This window comes from Choloepus didactylus, chromosome 18, assembly GCF_015220235.1.
Source record: "Choloepus didactylus isolate mChoDid1 chromosome 18, mChoDid1.pri, whole genome shotgun sequence".
Classification (NCBI taxonomy): Eukaryota; Metazoa; Chordata; class Mammalia; order Pilosa; family Megalonychidae; genus Choloepus; species Choloepus didactylus.
In genome coordinates this window covers 18,538,230-18,551,085 of record NC_051324.1, presented here as the reverse complement: position 1 = coordinate 18,551,085, position 12,856 = coordinate 18,538,230, and positions in this window count along the sequence as shown.

Below are 12,856 nucleotides of genomic sequence, written 5' to 3'. Positions count from 1 at the left end.
AACATCCTACATTCGTGGATTGGAAGAATAAATATAGTTAAGATATCAATGCAACTGTTCTAGTTTGCCAATGCTGCTGGGAGGCAAAACACCAGAGATGGACTGGCTTTTGTAAAGGGAGGTTATTTGGTAACACAGTTACAGTCTTAAGGCCATAAAGTGTCCAAAGTAAGGCATCAAGATTCGGGTACCTTCACTGGAGGATGGCCAAAGGTGCCTGGAAAATGTCTGTTAGCTAGGAAGGCACATGGCTGATGTCTGCTCCAAGTTCTGGTTTCTAAATGGCTTTCTACCAGGATGCAGCTCCTCTTCAAAATATGACTTTCAGTTGCTCTTGGGGTGTTTGTCCTCTCTTAGTTTCTCTGGAGCAAGAGTCTGCTTTCAATGGTCATCTTTGAACTATCTCTCATCTGCAGCTAGTCTCTCAGCTTTTGTGTGTTCTTCAAAGTGTCCCTCTTGGCTGTTGCAAGCTCACTCCTGTCTGAGCTTTATATAGGGCTCTAGAAAACCAAACAAGGCTGAGGCTGAATGGACAGAGCCACACCTCTGTGGAAATTATCCAATGAAAGACCTCACCCACAGTTGAGTGACCATATCTCCATGGAATCATCCCATTCAATACCTTTCCTGCCCATACAAGACTGCATCAAAGATAATGGCATTTTGGGGGGATGTAATACATCCAAACCAGAAAGCTACCTAAATGATTTATAGATTCAAAGCAATACCAATTAAAATCCCAGCAACCTACTTTGGAGAAATAGAAAAACCAATAACCAAATGTATTTGGAAAGGCAAGTTGCCCTGAATAGCCAAAAATATCCTGAGAAAGAGAAACAAAGGGGGAGGTCTCATACTACCTGACTTTGAAACATATTACAAAACTGCAGTGGTCAAAACAGCATGGTACTGGCATAAAGATAGATATACCAACCAATGGACTTGATTTGAGTGTTCAGAAATATACCCTCCCATCTATGGACAATTGATCTTTGATAAGGCAGTCAAGCCAAAGCAACTGGGACAGAACAGCCTCTTCAGTAAATGGTGTTTGGAGAACTGGATATTCATTTACAAAAGAATGAAAGAGGGCTCCTACCTCACACCTTATACAAAAATTAACTCAAAATGGATCAAAGTCATAAATGTTAACACTAAGACCATAAGACTCTTAGAAGAAAATCTAGGTCAATATCTTAAAGATCTTTTGATAGGAGGTAGTTTTCTACAGCTTACACCCAAAGCATGAGCAACCAAGAAGAAATAGATAAATGGGATTTCCTCAAAATTAAACACTTTTTTACATCAAAGGAATTTGTCAGGAAAGTAAAAAGGCAGCCTACACAATGGGAGACAATATTGGAAACAACGTATCAGATAAGGGTTTAATATCCCAAATATACAAAGTGATCCTACAACTCAACAACAGAAAGACAACTCAATCACAACATGGGCAAAAGATATGGACAGACACTTTTCTGAAGAGAAAATACAACTGACTCAAAAACATATGAAAAAAAATGTTCAACTTCACTGGCTATTAGGGAAAAGCAAAACAAAACCTCTGTGAGATATCATTCACACCTACCATAATGGACAGTATTGAAAAAACAGAAAATTATAAGTGCTGGATAGGATGTGGAGAAAGAGGCACACTTATTCACTGTTGGTGAAAATGTAGAATGGTGCAACCACTCTGGAAGACAGTGTGGTAGTTCCTCAGGAAACTAAGTATATTTGCCATATGACCTAGCTATTCCATTACTGGGTATATACTCAGAGGAATGAGAGTTAAGACATGAAGAGACATTTGTAAACCAAGGTTTTTAGTGGCATTATTCATGATTGCCAAGAGAAGGAAACAGCCCAAATGTCCATCAACAGAGGAGTGGATAAACAAACTGTGGTATATACACATGATGGAATATTACACAGCTTTAAGACAGAACAAAGTCATAGAACACATAATAAAATGGAAGAAACTTGAGGATGTTATGTTGAGTGAAGTTACCCAGAAACAAAAGGACAAATACTATATGCTCTCACTAATATATATGAACTAATGTTAATGAGCAAATTTTGAGATTTAAAAACTGGAAACATGGGTTATCTGGAGATAGAAAGAGCATAGAGATCAAGTATTTGATACAAAAGGACTACCGAATGTTCAACAAGATTGATGGTATAGATCCAGAAATAGATAGCATAATACTGTGTGATGGTAGCACAATATTGTAAGTACACTGAATAAAGATGTCAAGAGTAAAGCTGAAAGAGGAAGGCTGAGGGCATGTATGAAACCAGAAGTAAAGATAGATGATAAAGACTGGGACTGTATAACAGTGAAAACTAGGATGGTCAACAACTGTGACTAAATCTACAAATATAAAAATGTTTTTACATGTGGGAGGACAAATGAATGTCAACCATGCAAAGTGTTGAAAAAGGGATGGTATTGGGGAAAAATTGTAATCAAAGCAAACTGGAGTCTATGGTCAACAGTAACATTATAATATGCTTCCATTAAAAGTAACAAAGGAAACATACCAATGCTAAATGTGTATCAGAGGGGGATATAAGGGAGAGACATGGGATTCTTGGTAGTATTGTTGTGGTCTGACCTTACTATTATAATTTATTGCATGGTATTTTATTTTTTTTATCTTTGTTATTATTCTTAAATATATGTTCAAGTGCTGACTATGGTGATAAATGCACAACTATGATGATACTGTGAACAATTGTACATTATTGATGATTGTATGGTATGTGGATATATCTCTATAAAATGTAGTAAAATATAAATAGGGATAAAAGTGCTGGAGGAAACATGGAGAGAGGGATGTACCTATTTACTGTTGGTGAGGAAGTAGACTGGTGTAGCCTATCTGGAGAACAATGTGGTGGTTCCAAAAGAAAATAAATATGTGGGTGCTATAAGGTCCTGCAACCTCATTATGGGGTATATATTTGGAAGATCTGAGAGCAGCAACGTGAATGGACTTTTGCACACTGGTGTTCATGAAAGCAGTATTCATGATTTGCAATGGGTGTAGGTGGCCTAAGGGTACACTGACTGAGGAAGAGAATGGTGAATGTGATGTGTGCATACAATGGAATATTGAACAACTGTGAGAAGGGAGTGAAGCTGTGAGACACCGAACTAGGAGAATGGATCCTCTAGACAGTATTTTGGGCGAATTACACCAGAAGTGAAAAGGCAAATGTTATAATGCCTCACCAATATGGACTGACTACAATATGTAAACTCAGAATTGAGTCATAGAACACAGCTTATCAGGGGAACATTTATTGTAAAAGTCCCTAGATTGTAATCTCTTACAGCAGTAACATCTATTCCTGAATTTTTGTAAAGGCTATCCCAAATTATGAGATGCTGATCAATTTGTGTACAACCTGGTTGGTCTCTGGAACTCTGGGTATCTGTGTGACACCTGAAACTCAGAGCTAGAACTTGGCAACTATGAATGTCAGTATTAGCACATACAACTGTTAAAAAAGCTGAAAAAAAGTCCAGACTTCTGTTAGAGATATGAATGAAGCAGATCTGGTTAGGACTAAGGCAGTATAGGCCAAATGGTAAAGGATGATACTGACTGTTTTATTTTATTAAGATTTATTCACATACCATACAATCATCCAAAGTATACAATCAATTGATAACATTACCATTATATAGTTGTTCATTCAGCACCCTGATATATTTTTTAACATTTTCCTTGTACCAGAAAAAGTGAAAGAAAGAATAAAAAAATAAGAGTAAAAAAAGAACACCTAAATTGTCCCCCCACCCTGTTTTTCCTTTAGATTCTTTGCCCCCATTTTTCTACTCATCCATCCATGCACTGGATAAAGGGGAGTGTGATCCACAACGCTTTCACAATCACATTGTCACCCCTTGTAAGCTACATTGTCATAGAATCATCATCATGCTTCAAGGCTACTGGGTTGTAACTTGATAGTTTCAGGTATTTACTTCTTGCTATTTCATCTGCTGAAAACCTTAAAAGAGTTATCTATATTGTGCATAAGAGTGCCTACAAGAGTGAACTCTCTGCTCCATTTGGAATCTCTCAGCCACTAAAACTTTATTTCATTTCATTTCACAACACTCTTGTTCAAGAAAGTGTTCTCCATCCCATGATGCCAGGTCCAGATTCCTCCCCAGGAGTCATATTGCCAGGGAGACTTACACCCCTGGGTGTTAGATCCCACATAAGGGGGAGGGCAGTGATGTCACCTGCCAAGTTGGCTTAGCTAGAGATAGAGGGCCACATCTGAGCAACAAAAAGGGATTCAGGGGGAGACTCTTAGGCACAGTTATAAGCAGGCCTAGCCTCTCCTGTGCAGTAATAGGCTTCTTAAGGGCAAGTCCCATGATAGAAGGTTTGGCTCACCAACCCGCCAGTCCTCAATGTTTGTGAGAACATCAGCAACCATCCATGTGAGGAAGCCCAACACCTATGCATTTCCCCCAGCTCCTCAGGGTGGCTCTGCATATTTTTGTCATTATTTTTTTAATTAACTTTATCAGAAAATTTAAAAAGCAGACAATAAAAAAACATTTCAAACAAAAACAAAACAAAGGAATAAGTAAAAACAAATATTCTGGAACAACTACATTGCTTCCAACATGTTCTTATTCTACCCCAAGAAAATAAACAGATTATAACCCAGGAAAGGAATAAGAAAAACAGGTAACCTAGGATAACTACATTTCTGTGAACTTGTTTCTACCATACCCACAAGAAATTAGCAAACAGTAGTCATTCCTGAGCATTCACAAAAGGTTAAATTTACCCACAATAACTTACCTGTTCTTATTAGATTAACATTCCCCCTTCACTACTTGCTATCTATTGTTAGGACCCTTACATTCTACATTATAAAACAATTATTTTACATTTTTCAGTGTTCATATTAGTGGTAACATATAATATTTCTCTTTTTCTGCCCGACTTATTTTGCCCAGCATTATGTCTTCAAGGTTCATCCACATTGTCATTTGTTTCACATCATTGTTCCTTCTTACAGCCACATAGTAGTCCATGGAGTGTATATACCATATTTTATTTATCCACTCTTCTGTTGAAGGACATTTGGGCTGTTACCATCTCTTGGCAATTGTGTATATTGCTGCTATGAACATTGACATGCAGATATCTGTTCGTGTCACTGCTTTCAGATCTTCTGGGTATGTATCAAGAAGTGTGACTGCTGAATCGAAGGGTAACTCTATATCTAGTTTTGTAAGGAACTGCCAGACTGTCTTCCAGAGTGGCTGAACCATTATACAGTCCCACCAGCAATGAATAAGAGTTCCAATTTCTGCACATCCTCTCCAGCATTTGTAGTTACCTGTTTGTTTAATGGCAGCCATTCTAATTGGTGTGAGATGGTGTTCCAGTTTGCTAATGCTGTTCATTATGCAAAATACCAGAAATGGATTGGCTTTTATAAATGTTTTTTTTTTTTTGTTTACAAAGTTACAGTCATAAGGCCATAAAGTGTCCAAGGTAAGTCATCAACAATCAGGTACATTCACCACTGGAGGATGGCCAATGGCATCTGGAAAACCATCTCTGTTAGCTGGGAAGTCATGTGGCTGGCAACTGCTCCAGAGTTCTGGTTTCAAAATGGCTTTCTTCCACAGTGTTCCTCTCTAGGCTACAGCTTCTCTCCAAAATGTCACTCTCAGTTGCTCTTGAGGCATTTGTCCTCTCTTAGTTTCTCCAGAGCAAAAGTCTGCTTTCAAAGGCCATCTCTAAAATGTCTCTGTAAACTGCAGTTTCTCTCTCTGCTCCTTTGCATTCTTCAAAGTGTCCCTCTTGGCTGTAGCAATCTTGTTCCTTTTGTCTGAGCTTATATAGTGTTCTAGTAAACTAATCAAAGCCCATGCTGAATGGGCAGGGCCACACTTCCATGGAAATTATCCAGAGTTATCACCTACAATTGTGTGGGTCGCATCTCCATGGAAACAATCAAAGAATTATAATCTAATCAACACTAATACATCTGTCCACACAAGATTGCATCAAAGATAGTGGCATTTGGAGGGACATAGTACATTCAAACTGGCACAGATGGTATCTCATTGTGGTCTTAATTTGCATCTCCCAAATAGCTACTGAAGCTGAACATTTTTTATGTGTTTTTGTTTCATTGGTGTTTCCTCTTCAGAGAACCATCTTTTCATATCTTTTGCCCATTTTATAATTGGGCTGTCTGTACTATTGCTATTGAGTTGTAGGATTTCTTTATATATGCAAGATATCAGTCTTTTATCAGATATGTGGTTCCCAAATTTTTTTTCCCTCTGAATTGGTTGTGTCTTCACCTTTTTGACAAATTCCTTTGAGGTACAGAAACTTCTAAGTTTGAGGAGTTCCCATTTATCTGTTTTTTCTTTTGTTGCTTGTGCTTTGGGTGTAAGGTCTAGGAAGTGACCGCATAATGCAAGGTCTGAAGATGTTTCCCTACATTATCTTCTAGGAGTTTTTTGGTGCTGTCTCTCATGTTGAGGTCTCTAACCCATTTTGAGTTAATTTTTGTGTGGAGTGTGAGGTAGGGGTCTTCTTTCATTCTTTTGGATATGGATATCCAATTATACCAGCTCCAATTGTTGAAAAGACTGTTATGCCCCAGTTCAGTGGCTTTGGGGGCCTTATCTAAGATCAGTCAACCATAGCTCTGTGGGCCTATCTCTGAATAATCAGTTTGATTCCATTGATCAATATGTCTATCTTTGTGCCAGTACCATGCTGTTTTGAATACTGTGGCTTTATAATAACCTTCAAAGTCAGGGAGTGGGAGTCCTCCCACTTCATTTTTCTTTTTTTAGAGTGTTTTTAGAAATTTGAGGCATCTTCCCATTCCAAATAAATTTGATAACTAGCTTTTCCAGGTTTGCAAAGTAGGTTGTTAGAATTTTGATTGGGATTGCATTGAATCTGTAGATGAGTTGGGGTAGAATTGACATCTTAATGACATTTAGCCTTCCTATTCATGAACATGGAATATTTTTCCATCTTTTAGGCCCCATTCTATATCTTTTAGTAGAATTATGTAATTTTCTTTGTATAAGTCTTTTAAATCTTTGGTTAAGTTTATTGCTAGGTACTTGATTTTTTTAGTTGCTATTGAAAATTGTATCATTTTCTTGAGTCGTTTCTAGTGTATAGAAGCATTACTGATTTATGTGAATGAATCTTGCATTCCACTACTTTGCTAAATTTATTTCTTAGCTCTAGTAACTGTGTCATCAATTTCTCAGGGTTTTCTAGATATAAGATCATATCATCTGCAAATAATGACAGTTTTATTTCTTCATTTCCAATTTGGATACTTTTATTGTTTGTCTTGCTGGATTGCCCTGGCTAGCACTTCTAGCACAATGTTGAATAACAATGGTGACAGTGGGCATCCTTGTCTCATTCCTGATCTTAGAGGGAAGGCTTTCAGTCTCTTGCCTTTGAGTACAATGCTGGCTGTGGGTTTTTCACATATGCTCTTTATCATATTGAGGAAGTTTCCTTCAATTCCTACCTGTTGAAGTGTTTTTATCAAAAAGGGATATAGGATTTTTTCTAATGATTTTTCAGCAACTGTTGAAGTGATCATTTGATTTTCCCCTTTGATTTCTTAATGTGTTGTAAAAGATTGATTGGTTTTCTTATGTTGAACCATCCTTGCATGCCCAGAATGAACCCACTTGGTCATGACTTTTTAATGTGCATGAATTTTTAATGCGTCTTTGGATTCAATTTTCAAGTATTTTGTTGAGAATTTTTGCATCTATCTATATTAGGGTGATTGGCCTGAGTTTTCCTTTCTTGTAGCATCTTTGCCTGGTTTTGGTATTAGAGTGATGTTAGCTTCATAAAATGTGTTATGTAGTGTTACATTTTCTTAAATGTTTTGAAGGTGTTTAAGTAAGATTGGTGTCAGTTCTTTTTGAAAAGTTTGGTAGAATTTCCCTCTGAAGCCATCTGGCCCTGGGCATTTATTTGTGGGAAGCCTTTTGATGACTGATTGGATCTCTTTGCTTCTGATTGGTTGATTAAGGTCTGCTATTCCTTATCTGGTCAGTCTAGGTTGTTCATGGATTTCCAGGAAATTGACCATGTCCTCTACATTATATAGTTTGTTGGCATACATTTGTTCATAGTATCCTATTATAATTTTTTTTTTAGATTTCTTTGAGATCTGCAGTAATGTCACCTATCACATTCATTGTTTTGTTTATTTGGGTCTTCTCTCTTTTTGATTTTGTCAGTCTAGCTCAAGGCTTGTGCATCTTCTTGATCTTCTCAAAGAACCAACTTTTCATGTCATTTATTGTCTCTATTGATTTTTTTGTCCTCTATGTCATTTATTTCTGCTCTAATCCTTGTTATTTATTTTCTTCTACTTGGTTTAGGATTAGTTTTCTGTTCATTTTCTAGCTTCTTCAATTGCTCCATTAGTTCTGTGATTTTAGCTCTTTCTTCCTTTGTAATGTATGCATTTAGAGCTATAAATTTCCCCCTCAGCACCATTTTTGTTGCATCCCATAGGTTTTTGTATGTTGCATTCTCATTTTCATTCATATCTTTATATATAGCAATTTCCCTTGCTATTTCTTCTTTAACCCACTGATTGTTTAGGAGTGTGTTGTTTAACCTCCAGGTATTTTTGAAGTTTGTAAGTCTCTGGTGGTTATGGAATTCTACCTGTGTTCCATTGTGATCAGAGAACATGCTTTGAATAATTTCAGTTTTTTAAAATTTATTGAGGCTTGTTTTATGTCCCACAATATGATCTATTCTGGAGAAATTTCCATGAGCACTAGAGAGGAATGTGTATCCTTGTGATTTGTGATTTCATGTTCTGTATATCTCTGTTAATTCATGTTCATTTCAATTTCCTTATTGGTCTTCTGTCTGGTTGATCTATCTATAGGAGATAGTGATGTATTGAAGTCTCCCACAATTGTTGTGGAATCATCTATTGCTTCCTTTAGTTTGTCAATGTTTGTCTCATGTATTTTGGGGCACCTTCATTGGGTGCATAAATATTTATGATTGTTATTTCTTCTTGTTGTCTCTTTTATTAGTATGTAGTGACCTTTGTCTCTTATGACATCCTTGCATTTAAAGTCTATTTTATCTGAGATTAATAAAGTTACTCCTGCTTTCTTTTGGCTGTAGCTTGCATGAAATATTTTTTCCATCCTTTCACTTTCAATTTCTTTGTGTCCCTGTGTCTAAGATGAGTCTCTTCTATGCAATGTATTGATGTTTCATATTTTTCATCCATTCTTCCAATCTATATCTTTTAATTGGGGACTTTAATCCATTTACACTCAATGTTATTACTGTTAATTTAATGGCATTTCTTGCATCAGTCATCCTATCATTTGGTTTATATTTGTCAGAGATATTTTTCCCTTTCCCTCTTAATGTCCTTTTATGTACTCATACCAAAACTCTTTAGTACTGAACATTTTTCCATATCGCACTCTCCTTTCTTTGTTTCTCAGTAAGTAGGGCTCCCTTTAGTATCTCAAGTAGGGCAATTTCTTTTTAGTAAATTCTCTCAGCATTTGTGTCTCTGTAAAAAATTTAAGCTCTCCCTCAAAGTTGAAGGAGAGCTTTGCTGAATAAAGAATTCTTGGTTGGCAATATTTCTCTCAGAATTTTAAATATTTCATGTCACTGCCTTCTCGCCTTCATGGTGGCCAATGAGTAGTCACTGCTTAGTCTTACACTACTTCCTTTGTAACTGGTGAGTTTTTTCTCTTGCTGCTCTCAGAACTTGCTCCATCTCTTCAGCATTTTACAATATGATCAGAATATGTATAGGAGTGGGTTTATTTGGATTTATACTGTTTGGAATTTGTTGGGCATTTATGATTTGTGTATTTATGTTGTTTAGAAGGTTTGGGATGTTTTCCCCAACAATTTCTTTGAATATTCTTCCTAGACTTTTACCCTTCTCTTCCCCTTCTGGAACACCAATGACTCTTATATTTGTCCATGTCATCCCTGAGATCCATTTTGATATTTTTTTATTTTTTCCCCTTTCTTTCTTTTCTTGTTTCACTTTGCATTCTGTCCTCTTTGAGGTCAGTGATTTGCTGCTGTAATGTAGTACTATGAATATCCAGAATCTTTTTAATTTGATTGACAGTTTCTTTTGTTTCCATAAGATTGTCTATTTTTTTATTTACTCTTACAAATTCTTCTTTATGCACCTCTAGATTCTTCTTCTTCTCCTTTATATCCTGTGCTATGATCTCATTGTTTGCCATTAGTTCTTTGATTAATTGCTCCATGTCCTCTGTCTCCTCTGATCTTTTGATTAGGTTTGAGTTATCCATATCTTCTGGTTTCTTCATATGCTTTAAAGTTTTCTGTTGTTTTTGGTGTCTTGGCATTTGCTTATCTTGATAGGGTCCTTTTAGGATACATAGGCTTATTTGAAAAATTATCTCTAATTTGTCAGATCTACAGCTTGGTGAAGAGCACTTTCTCTGACTAGCCAGCAGGTGGCATTCATGAGCCACCTATTGCTCTCAAGTCAGCTGTCCCCAGCATTGTCTTTGTGGTGAGTGGGGGTCTGAATGTTGTGGGCATACAATTGGTGCAACATTTCCATATGTAGATGGTGCTGCCCACCCTGAAATGTTGGACATGTGTCTAAGCATTTAGGAAGGGAGGGCATCTTTAATAATCAAAATTCCCAGTTTTTCCTGGAGACTTAAAGCTGTTTTAGGAGTCTAAAGCTTTGGTTCAGTCTTGCATAATTTGTCTCTGCTGTGGACCCACAAGTCCCTGGTATTGGTGTATGGTCCCTGGGACTTCCGAGTGGGTCCTTCTTCCAAGCAGTACCCTCCTATGGCCTCTGCTGAGGGGAGACTTTCTACTCTGACTGCAGTCCCCCAAGGGAAGTTCTGGGCCATGGGGCCATGTAGGGGCACTCCCAGCCAACTGAAAAGATGGCTGTATGGGACATGGTAATTTCCTCCTTTTTGTGGATCTCTGCCCTCATAGTTCCAGGACAATTAGCTGCAGGTATGTGAAAGGCTATTGACTATGCCAGATATTCAGGCATGTGCACATGTCATGGAAAACACTTCCCCTCATGCTGGATGGTGCAGTGCAACTTGGGGCTGCACTGCTGGGCAGGGGCATTCCCAGCCCACTGGAAAGTTGGCTGTATGGGGCATGATAAATTCCCCTTTTCATGGACCTCTGCATTCCTAGTTCTGGGATAATTAGCTGCAGGTATGCAAAAGGCTATCATCCATGCCAGATATTGAGGCATGTCCACACATTGTGGAGAAGCAGTTTCTCCTGTGCTTCACTGTGTGGCTCTCAGTGCCAGATTTGCAGTCGCTTTTGGGTTTTTAAACTAATCTATCTCCAAATGCCAACCCTAATTTCTCCCAACCATGGCATGGCTGCTGGTTCTCCTGCAGGCTCACTCACTTGTTTCAGAATGCAGACTCCTGGTTTCACCAAGTGCACAGTCCCTGTGGATTTAGCAGACCTTGTCCAGCTGGTGCATTGCTGGAACTGGTGTTCTTGCGCACTTTCTGTCTTTTATCTAGTATTTTTAATGGAGATGATTTTTTTGCCCTGTCTCTCCTAATCTGCCATCTTTCTCCCTCCCTGACTGTGCTTTACAGCATTGACTTCTGTGTGGTACCAAGGGAAGAGACTTTTTTTTGGTACAGGATATATATCTTCTACAGCACACTAAATAATTTGACTTGTATGATCAGTTTATTCAAACACCATGATTGCATGGAGCTTTGAATAGGAAGTGAGATCTAGTAGGTTTGTACAGGTTAGTGTGAAATAGCAATACATTTCAGGGTAAATTGGGCAGAAAATAAAAATACATATGCAGGGACTCTCTGAGGAGCTGGAGGAAAATGCAGAAATGCTGAAAGTCCCCACCTGGGTTATTACTGAAAATTTCACAAATATTGAGGACTAATAATTTGATATGCCAATCCCTCGATCTTGGGGCTTACCCTTAAGAAGCTTGTTGCTGCAAGGAAGAGGCTAAGCCTACTTGTGGTTGTGCCTAAGTATCTCCCCCAGAATGCCTCTTTGTTGCTCCAATGTGGCTCGCTCTCTCTAGCTAAGCCATCTCAACAGGTGAACTCACTGCCCACCCCTGTTAAGTGGGACCTAAATCCCAGGGGTATAAATCTTTCTGGCAATGTGGGACATGACTTCTGGGGGTGAGACTGGACCAAGCATCAAGGGATTGAGAAAATCTTCTTGACCAAAAGGGGGAAGCAAAATGAAACAAAATAAAGTTTCAGAGGCTGAGAGATTTCAAATGAAGTTGAGATGTCATTCTGGAGGGCATCCTTATGCAGTATATAGATACCCCTTTTTAGGTTTTAGTGTTTTGGAATACCTAGAATTAAATACCTGAAACAATCAAACTGCAACCCAGTAGCCATGATTGTTGAAGATGACTCTATAACTATACAGCTTACCTGGGGTGACCGTGTGCTTATGAAAATCTCATATCTCACTCTCCCTTTATCCAGTGTATGGATGAATGAGTAGAAAAATGGGTACAAAAGTGAAATAAAAAATTTGATTGGATAGGGGGTGATTTACATGCACTTTTTACTTTTTTTATTCTTATTTTTATTTTTTTTTTTTGGTGTAATGAAAATGCTCAAAAATTGTTTGGGGTGGTGAATGCACACTATATGATGTACTGTGAAGAACTGATTGTACACCATGGATGATTGTATGGTATGTGACTATATCTCAATAAAAATGAATTTAAAAAAAAACGATAAGAAAAAAGATACATGAATGTC